Genomic DNA, 9,816 nt, shown 5'->3' on the forward strand with positions numbered 1-9,816 from the left:
AAATGACTAAATAAAATAAATGAACGATTAAGTTAAAAACATCTTATTCTAGCCTTAGTCTAGGAAAAATAAATGCAACTACCTTGTGAATGTGCCTTGTCTCGAGTTGCGATGTCATCGTTAGCCGTACATGAATGTCTTGCCTTTACCTGAAATAGAAGTAACACGTGGCTTGAGTATTATAAGAAATATTCAGTAAGTGATCTCACTATTGAGGTTAAATGCAAACACATACAATTTCATGAATGAGACCTATCATAATGGTCTATTTTCCTATGGCGGATATATTAACGGACAATTGGGATGTGTACATAATTTTCCTACACACGTTCCACACGTTCGAGTATGAACCCACCAGTCGATTCACACACCTACTGAGCCCACTTTCTGGTTGGGCGAGCATTCTCTGGGAGTTGTTGATGTCAGTTACCCATTATGAATAGCGACCACCACAACAACATTATGATAAACATAATGAACGATCTCCTGCCTAGTGGTGTACGTATCTGTACTATCGTGAAGGAATAGAGGTATCCCCCAATGCATGAACGCACAATAATGCATGAGGTCCTAACATTTTTCCATTTTCATTATTATTTAATACAACCCCACTAGCGTCTTTCTTCATATCATATCATTCATGCGTATGTCGGGGTTGTATTTCATGCTAGTACTTCATTTTGCATGCATTCACATCATATCAATCACATTTACATGCATATATTATATCCTAACGTTTCCATATTTCGAGACATAATAGTTCTCATCATGTACATATTATACCTAATATGTTGTATCACAATATATCATATCGTAAACATATCATTTTATAACATTTACCATAGCATAACATATTATTGTATCGTTAAGATATTCTAGGAGGTGCGAACCACTTTTTGTTTCTTGTTATTTTTAATTAATGAATGAATTAACTTACTTTTGCTTTATTTTATCATTTTTTTTAACGGTTGTTAAAAGTAATGTCCTCCCATAGGACGGATCCACCGTGTAGGTTAATCTAGCCAAATTCTCTCTTAGATCATACATTCGTAATCGGCCTTACGCCTAGCTCAACACAGTGTTGTACCAGAGTGAAAAAGGAGGTGGAAGCTCCGCATACATTACATTGGCTGCTGTCATCTTACAGATTACATTTATTTTTCTCTAGGGTTGTCGTGGTTGACTTTTAGGTCTCTAGGAGCGTCTAAGAAGTTTAAATTTCATCTCTCGTTTCCAAGACGTTTGAGGTTAGCTCTTCAAACCTAACAAGTCTCTTAGTGCACAGAGGTCTAAACCACTAATTGTTGACGATCTTCGATGCAAGGTCTACTGGAAAATTATTAGCCTGGGTCAATATATAAACCACTCTAGTTATGGTGCCCAAATCTTAGTTGAGTTTTCTTAGGCATGTTTTGTTAGGGAGATATTTCTATCAATCACCTAATCACGCATTTCATAACATAAACTTCACCTCAGTCATAGGTTGGAGCCATTGGATTCATAGTGAGGCCTAACTTAACGCGACTACTCGACTTTTACTCCTCCCGTCTTTCTCCTCTAACCATTGCTCACGATCTTAAGGTGCTCAGTTTACTGAAAGTGTCCTAACTTAGATCATTGTAACACCGAAGTCCGTGAGAAAATGGTTAAAAAAATCTCAAAACTTGAAGACAAAATATTAAAGAATTAAAAAAAAAAGAAAAAAAAAGAAAAAAAAAAAAAAGGGGCCAAAGTCACCCAAGGATAAATCAGTCATTTTGACCTTCCTTGCTTAATTAAGGGTCCGACTATGTTATGCATGATATAAGAAAGGATCAAAATGCCCTTATAATGAGATTAGTGATGAATGTTGATCTATATGCTTTTCGCTGACTTAGAAAGAAAGATGGATTATTGTGTTATGTGCACCTTAGGATACTTAGAGATAGTTAGAGGGTCTAGATCGTAGTGCTCCTACACTAAGCAAGCATCGTAATTAATTATTTAATTTACAATTTAATATTATTCATTGTATGAAAAATCTAAGGTTATTCGTGTAATCTTGAATAATATGTGGTTGTCATATTGGACAATCACGTTTAATAACCCAAAGGATCTTTAGTACATGGATAAAATTGAGTGTCTTATATTGATAACATTATTGATACGACTCATTTTGTAATTGTTACTAATGATTTAATCTAAACCGTTCATCTTTCAATTCTGAGATGATAGAAGAGAAAAATCTTGAAGAGCTCAAGAAGAATATAAAAGAAAATAGTGAAAATTGGAAAAATGAGTCGAAGTCAACCCTCGGGTAAATTGGTCCTTAGACTCTTTCCTAATTAGGAGTCTCCATTAGCCTTAATTCTATTGCCAATTGTAAGGAGCAGGTGACTAGATGATGGACAATTTTTTTTTTTGCAAAATAAAACGAGAAGAATTTAAAACATGATATAAATTATATTTATACTATATCAAAATATAAAATTCATACATAAATAGTTAAAATACACCATATTAATTAATGTTGAGGATTATTGGGAGTGAGTCCCACATTGGGATGAGTCTTTTTTGGGAAGCCCAAAGCAAAGCCATGAGAGCTTATGCTCAAAGTGGACAATATCATACCATTGTGGAGAGTCGTGATTCCTAACAGTTAAAACATAAAATAAGGAATGAACACAAGATTTAAAACAAAAGGGTATGGTGGAAGGCGGGTGAGGCTTGTCAATAGCACCTGCTCCAGAGTTTGCTCCCAACCTTGGCCAACTCATTGTTTACCTGAAAAACATGGAAAACATGGAATGAGTACAAAGTAGCATACTTGTAAGCTCTTAATTGTGCCCAGTAATATGCTAAGGTACCATAGTTTTTCTTGTCTTGTTCTAGTTCTTGTTATATCTACTTAGGCCATTTAATTCTTGTTCTTGACTTGTGAGTTCTTATTATGATCTATCGTGAGGACCTTGATCTTTGGATTCTGAAATCTTTTTTCTGTTCTAAGGGCCTTAGTAGTATGGTTCTTGGTTATTGTTCTTAGAGCTTGAATCTTGATCCAAATTCTAGTTCTAGTCTTTGATGTTGTCTTATTCTTGGTTACTTTCTAAGTTCTTGTTCTGTTCTTAGTTCGTTTTCCAAGACACTCCCCTTAGGATTTAAAGCACTAGCCATGAACCTGACGACCCGTGTCCAAGGCTTCATACGTTCCAAGCAACACAGTCTAAACCTACGTCCAAGGCTTCATGCGTTGCAAGCGACATAGTCTAAGAGGCATAGTCTTGCGATATGGTCTGAAAACCTATGCCCAAGGTTACATGCGTTCCAAGAGGCATAGTCTAAAAACCTACATCTAATGCTTCTTACATTCCAAGTGATGTAGTCTAATCCTACATCCAGGGCTTGCCCAGTGATATAACCTGAATACCTATGCCCAAGGCCTCATACATTCCAAGCAACAAAGTCTAATTACCTACGCTCAAGACTTCATACGTTCCAAGCAGTGTAGTCTAAGTCATGAATATGTTGTACCGTGGGTGGTCTTAAGAGGTTCTTGATTCTTGGCCAAGGTAGTTTACTCTCTTCTTGTTCCATCGTGGCCTTAGATTACTCCGCATGATAGACCATAAAGGTCACGTTATTAGTGCATACATGAACATGGCATCCTACAAATTTTAGGGTACCCATAACATGGTGCAGGGGCATCTCATTTAGGTGAGGGAAACATGAGGCCAAACATGACATCCTGCTAATAAAACATGGTGCAGGGTATCCCATCTAGAAGAGGAAATTATGGGCCTCTAAATGCACCACGTAGTTAGAGTATCACCTAACATTCTTGAGTTTCTGTGTCTCAGGACATAGGTCCCTTATCCTTGAGTGATATCTAGCATTCTTCTTACCTTGGTAGTCGTAGAGCTTGTGTTGTATTTTTATTCGTTCTCAATTTTGTAAGTTTCTAAGGTTCATAATTCCTTGAAGCAATAAGTTGTAACATGCATTCATAAACATAAAACAAGTATGAGTTATTCTAGAAAGTCAGAGTCATAATAAATTCTTTAGAGGGTTCTAGAAGAGTCTTGAGTCTTAAGGTGTTTCTTGGGCTATAATTTGGTTTAGGTACCAAACTTGCTCTAATTAACTTGAAATCTATAACAAATCTTCATGTCCTTAACAATAGGCCTTATAGAAAGTAGTAGGTCATTTGGAGCACGTATAGACCTTGAAATATCATAAGAAGTCCTAGGTGCATTTTTGTCATTTTACCCCAAAATTATTGGTTTGGTACATAACCTATTCCAACGGCTTTCAAACTTTACAACATCATTAAACATCATAAACTAAGATCTACTATAGAGTTTTATAGCATTTAGAGGTCATATAAGTCATGAACTGAAGGTAAATTACCTTAGGGGCATCATATTCAGTTTACAACATTTCTTAGTTTACTTACTTACCCTTATCCAATGAATACCAATTTTCATATATAATCTCAACTTGCTATAATATGCTTAGTATTAAAATTTCATAGGCAGCAAAGTTCATTTAGTGGGTTATTTTAATGTTACTTAAATTCCGAGTAATTTGATTGTTTCAGGGTCTTAACTCTCGGTTCTTTTAGTTTTTCTTTCATATATCTTTAATTCATACTTGTTTAAGGTTCATACACAAATCCAAGTGATTCCTACAAGTATTTCCTAAGAAAAGTTCGAGGTGGCTACTTACCTCGTTTGACATTCAGGACCTTCGTTCTAAAGTTTGCAGTATCTAAATTACTCCAAATTTTATTTATTAGATTTATCTTTGGGTATCGTTTCACGAACCACAAAGAAATTCATGAGAACCGTTCTAGAAGGGGTCCAAATTGATTAAAAAGTGTAGAAAGGTGAACATATGGTTACATTTGACTTTTATTGGTCAAAGTTTTATCTTTGACTTTGGACTTATCTTCTTCCTTGGTTGCTGGAAAAAATCACATTTTTTCCTTGTCATATACCTCTGATTTTGCCCTTGTACAACTTTATATAGACTTTGGATGGACTCGATTTCTTCACCAAAAGTTTAGATGAAGTTACAGAGACGAAGTAGAGAGCAATGTTATACCTTGTCGTGATCTGTAGCTCGAGTTATAACCTTCAAAAATTTTCTGAAGAACATGTTTCTCGCCGGAATAAGTCTAGAAACTTTTTGTTGCGCAACCTATTCTAGAGCTTTTCAGGGCTCAATTCCTTCTCGAAACATTTTGGAAAACCCATATGGAAAGTTTAGGGGTTGGTAGAAGAGAAAATAATTAACCATAGTCCTCGAATTTAGAAGAAATCCGAGGAAGAAAAACTCACAATATAAAAGCTTCAAACTCGAGTTTTAGGAATCCTCATCACTCGATTCTTGTCTACAAACATTGCCTAGAACTTCTTGTTTATAGATGAAGCTTGCATAGACATTGATTGTTCGAGAATCGTGGTAAATTTTCTCTTTTAATTTTTAAACAATTTGAAAATTTGCTTTAGACATATCCAAAATTTTAAATATTTGGGTTTGACATTTTGAAAATTTGCAACGTTAGGTTTTAATTTCAACCGTTGGATCTAACAAGTGTCGAGTCTTGTTAAACATATTCAAATTTCAGCTCAATCCAACCGTTGGATGTGAAGATACCTAAATTTCAGTTCAATCCAACGGTTGGATACGAAGATACCGATGATTTCTTAAGGATGGACGGTTCAGAATTTTGAAATTCCTTCCATATAAGAAATTAAAATTTTGGAAAGATCCTTACAAATTAGAAAAATGACTTACTTTACCAAATTAAAATTTTGAAATTCTTCTTCTTCCTTTCTAATTCTTTTCCAAATTATTGTGACTTGCTCAACACCCTTTTCTTTTTTTAAATCCCATAATTCATTTCCTTGGAGCCTTTAGGTCTTATATAGGTTACTTATTCTTATTGAAGTTGATTACCTTTACTTTAGGGTGTTATACGAGTGAGGTAGAAAAAGAAAGAAAGAAAAAGAAAGAGAAAAAAAATAAATTGGGGTTTAGAGCTCTTGATAAAGAGTCAGAGACAAAAAGTTAGAATCCGCTTTAAACAGCTATTTGGAGTTGGAATTTCACTGGGGTTTCTTCGCAAGAAATGTTCAAGGACATTAGAGGAACCATTTTGAGCTTTTGAATCACTCAATTTCGTCAAGAATCAAGGAAAAATGTAAGGTATAGTTTTTAAGATCTTGATTTCAATTTTCTTTCAAATATGAGAGGAGTTTTTGGAATTACCTCTTGAATTTTTAGTATGTTGATATTTGAGAGATTTTGCCCATGTTTTATGAAGGAAGTCGACGTTGCATTATAAATTCGATAGGGGTCATTTACTAAGTATTTTTAAATACTCAAGCCACGTGCTACTATACTTTTCAGGTAAAGGCAAGACATATATGTAAGGCTGACGGTGGTATCGCAAACTGCGAGACTATGGCAATTCGCATTTAATTTTAGTAGACTATAGGTTAGTATAGGTTAATTGAATTTCCATTTAGTAGCATCGTTTTTATTGTTTATTTCGTTTTATTTCTTTTGTATTACTTTTATTCAAAAACAGTAAGTATGCAAAGTTGAAGATTAAATTTATTATAGTTAATTCCACATTAAATATTTATAATATGTATATTTTAGTGACTTTAAGTTAGTAAAAAATATAGGGTCGTTACATTACCCGTCCACACACTATATTTCAAAATTATTAGTGTAGTAGTTAAGGTTCTCTTTGAAGAAAGAAACGTATAAGCAATAACCACCACATATTAAATAAACAATGTGAAACATACTTAAATTGACTTAATTGAGCACGAGGAGAGGATAACCTATGTGCTGGGGAGGACAGCCTATGTGTGGGGGAAAATTTTGGTTTTGGAAGAGATGTGCCCTATTCTTCTCGAAATTGCTAAATTAGATTTCAATCAAGTGCAATCTATCCACTATGAAGATCTAAAATATGTGTCAAGGTATGACTATTAGAAACCTATTTAGTGCATTAAATTACATTAATACTTTTGCTAACTAAGCATACAAATTAGGTGGTGGGAAAGCACTGGATTTAGCGAAAAGTTGAGCTTTGCAAAAGATAGATTGATGGAAAATTAAAGATAGATTGATGGAAAATTTCTTTTGATTGGTGGGTATAGGATTTGAATCTAGGCTCTCATATTTTAGAAGAATGTGTACAAAAGTTGGTGCAATAACAACGACAATAGATGACATTTATGATATATATGGCACATTAGATGAACTCGAGCTCTTTACCGAATCTGTAGAGAGGTTAGCAATCATTTGTTTACTTGATGATTTTAAAGAAAACTTTAGAAACTATTCTTTTAATCTCTTAGATAAAAGTAACAATTTAGTTTAAATTTTAATAATAAATTAGTTCTTAAAATTTTAAAAATTAAATAAAATATTATTAAAATATATGATGTCTTATATTCTATAAGAGTTTTAATTGAAAATTATATAAATATTTAACTCTTTTGCATTATAATTTTAGGTGGGATGTTGATGCAGTAGACCAGCTTTCTGACTATATCAAAAACACTTAAGAGACAAAGGTACAAATGTGATCCAATACCTTAAGAAAAGGGTAAGAACTTGATTATGATAAACTTTTTTAAGATTTAAAATTATAATGTAATTTACTTCGTAGCAAATTAACTTTCCCGTGGGTAGATTTGTGCAAATCTTATATGTTAGAGGCTAAGTGGTATCACACCGGCTATAAACCAACCTTGGAAGAATATCTAGATAACGCATGGATTTCAATAGGAGGATCAGTTATATTAGTTCATTCATATGTTCATTCATATGTTTTCGTGACATCTCCAATACTCCAAGACATGGAGAGCTTGGAAGAACATATTGATATAATTCGTTATTCTTCCTTAATTTTGCAGACTTGCTAATGATCTTGGAACATCAACTGTATGTGAACAATAAATCTTGTTATCATTATTAAAAGTAAACATTTTTTTATTAAAATAATTAAAACCTATATATACTTGTAGATAAGCATCTTCGAATCAATGAAATTCCATATTGATTATTCAATTTAACATTTTGGAACGTTTATTTATTAACAAGATTTTAGGATGAATATTTTATTAAGGTTGAATTAGAAAGAGATGATGTTCCAAGATCAATACAATGTTATATGAATGATACAGGAGCTTCAGAGAACAATGCTCGTGAACATATAAAGAGTTTGATTGATGAGACATGGAAAAAGATAAATACGGTTGAGGTCGAGAATTCAATATTTCCTCATGTGTTCATCGAGATAGCTAAAAATCTGGCTAAAATGGGACAATGCATGTATCAATATGGAGATGGACATGGCACAGGGTGCCAAAAAATAAACGATGGTGTAATATCTCTACTTATTCAACACATTTCCATGCAACCCATCTGATGACGTATCCAATGAAGTTGATACTGCCTTGTAATAAAGTACATTACTTTCTTTTAATGTACAACTAGTTCGGTCTAAGCTTTTCAAATACTAGGTTTAAGTGTATTTTGTGTTCCTTCATCGTAGTGCTATAATACAACAATATCGTTGTAATACACCAAAAACTAGTCCATTGAATGTTCAAACTCGTCCTTCAAAAATATATTATTCAATAATATTTAAATTGTTCAAATTAAAATTTAATATCGTTGTTTAATTCTATGTAAAAGCAAAATCGAATCCACCGCTTTCGCTGCATGAATGAACTGTTCGTTCCTAACAACTCTATTGTTTGATACTTTCAAGGATTACAATGGGATTGCAATCAGTCATCAGATACATATAGCTAGTCGTATTGGATGAGTTTATGTTCAAGAAGAAAGTCTGTTCCAAGTACTATGTCGAAGTCGTACATATGAATCACAATAAGATCCATTTCTCTTGACTTTCTTATAGGATTCAACGATAGGTAGAGCCTCTAAATTAACAACTTTCACTTTTCCAAAATCCTTCACTATCTTTAGTCTCAATTTGCAGGCCTCTTAGTTAGAGATGAAGTTGTGAAAAGCACCGAAGTCCACTAAGACGCCTTTATTTGGCTGAGAATTTATCATAGTATTAACAAACATCAACTCATTCTTGTACACTAGATCAACCACTACAACAAATCACCTTTTTTATAACTTTTGAAGATAGCATTTTTTAAAACATGCTATTTAAAAGAAAAGGCCAACACAAAATAAAATAAAAAAAGGATACCAAACAAAATAAAAGAAGGAAGAGTAGATATATATATTTTTTAAATTGTAAGCTCTTTATTTACTCTCTTTCTTCTTCCTTTTTTTTTTCTCTTAATTTCCTATCTTCCCCTTGTGCTCCATTTTGTCATAATCGGCAGATTTGGAGCTATAACCATTGTATTTCATCTTTTTCTTCCATTTGTATTCTATTTTTGTCCAGTATCGAATGGCAACTTCGTCTTTGCTCTATTCTCAATGTCGCTGATCTGGGCCAAATATAAAAGCTCATAATTTAAGTTAGCATTCACATGCGTGTTTAATCTATTTAGCAGAGTTCAATATTTGTGCTCTGAAGGAGGAGTACATAGTACCCTACATTATAAAACGAGAATGAGCAGAGTGGATTTGCATCAAGGTTTCTCATTTCTTAAACATTTGGATTGATACTTCTTCCTTTTCGTTCTAGGGTTTAAAGTTTCTCTATGTTTTGATGTTTGGTTCTATGTTTATGTCCCTTCATTTTCTCAATTAATTTGGAGATGATGCTTTTGATTTCTAGCATTTTGATTAATTTAAAAGATTTAGTTAGATCAGGGGCGTAAT

The 9,816-nt window shown here is 33.3% G+C and overlaps 1 pseudogene; it reads left to right on the plus strand.

Annotated features, from left to right (window-relative positions):
* The window catches only part of LOC111777715 (myrcene synthase, chloroplastic-like), a 70,507-nt pseudogene extending 62,073 nt beyond the window's left edge, over nt 1-8,434 (plus strand).
* The last annotated feature ends 1,382 nt before the right edge of the window (nt 8,435-9,816 follow it).

Source organism: Cucurbita pepo, chromosome 16 (assembly GCF_057944985.1).
Source record: "Cucurbita pepo subsp. pepo isolate OVF chromosome 16, ASM5794498v1, whole genome shotgun sequence".
NCBI lineage: Eukaryota > Viridiplantae > Streptophyta > Magnoliopsida > Cucurbitales > Cucurbitaceae > Cucurbita > Cucurbita pepo.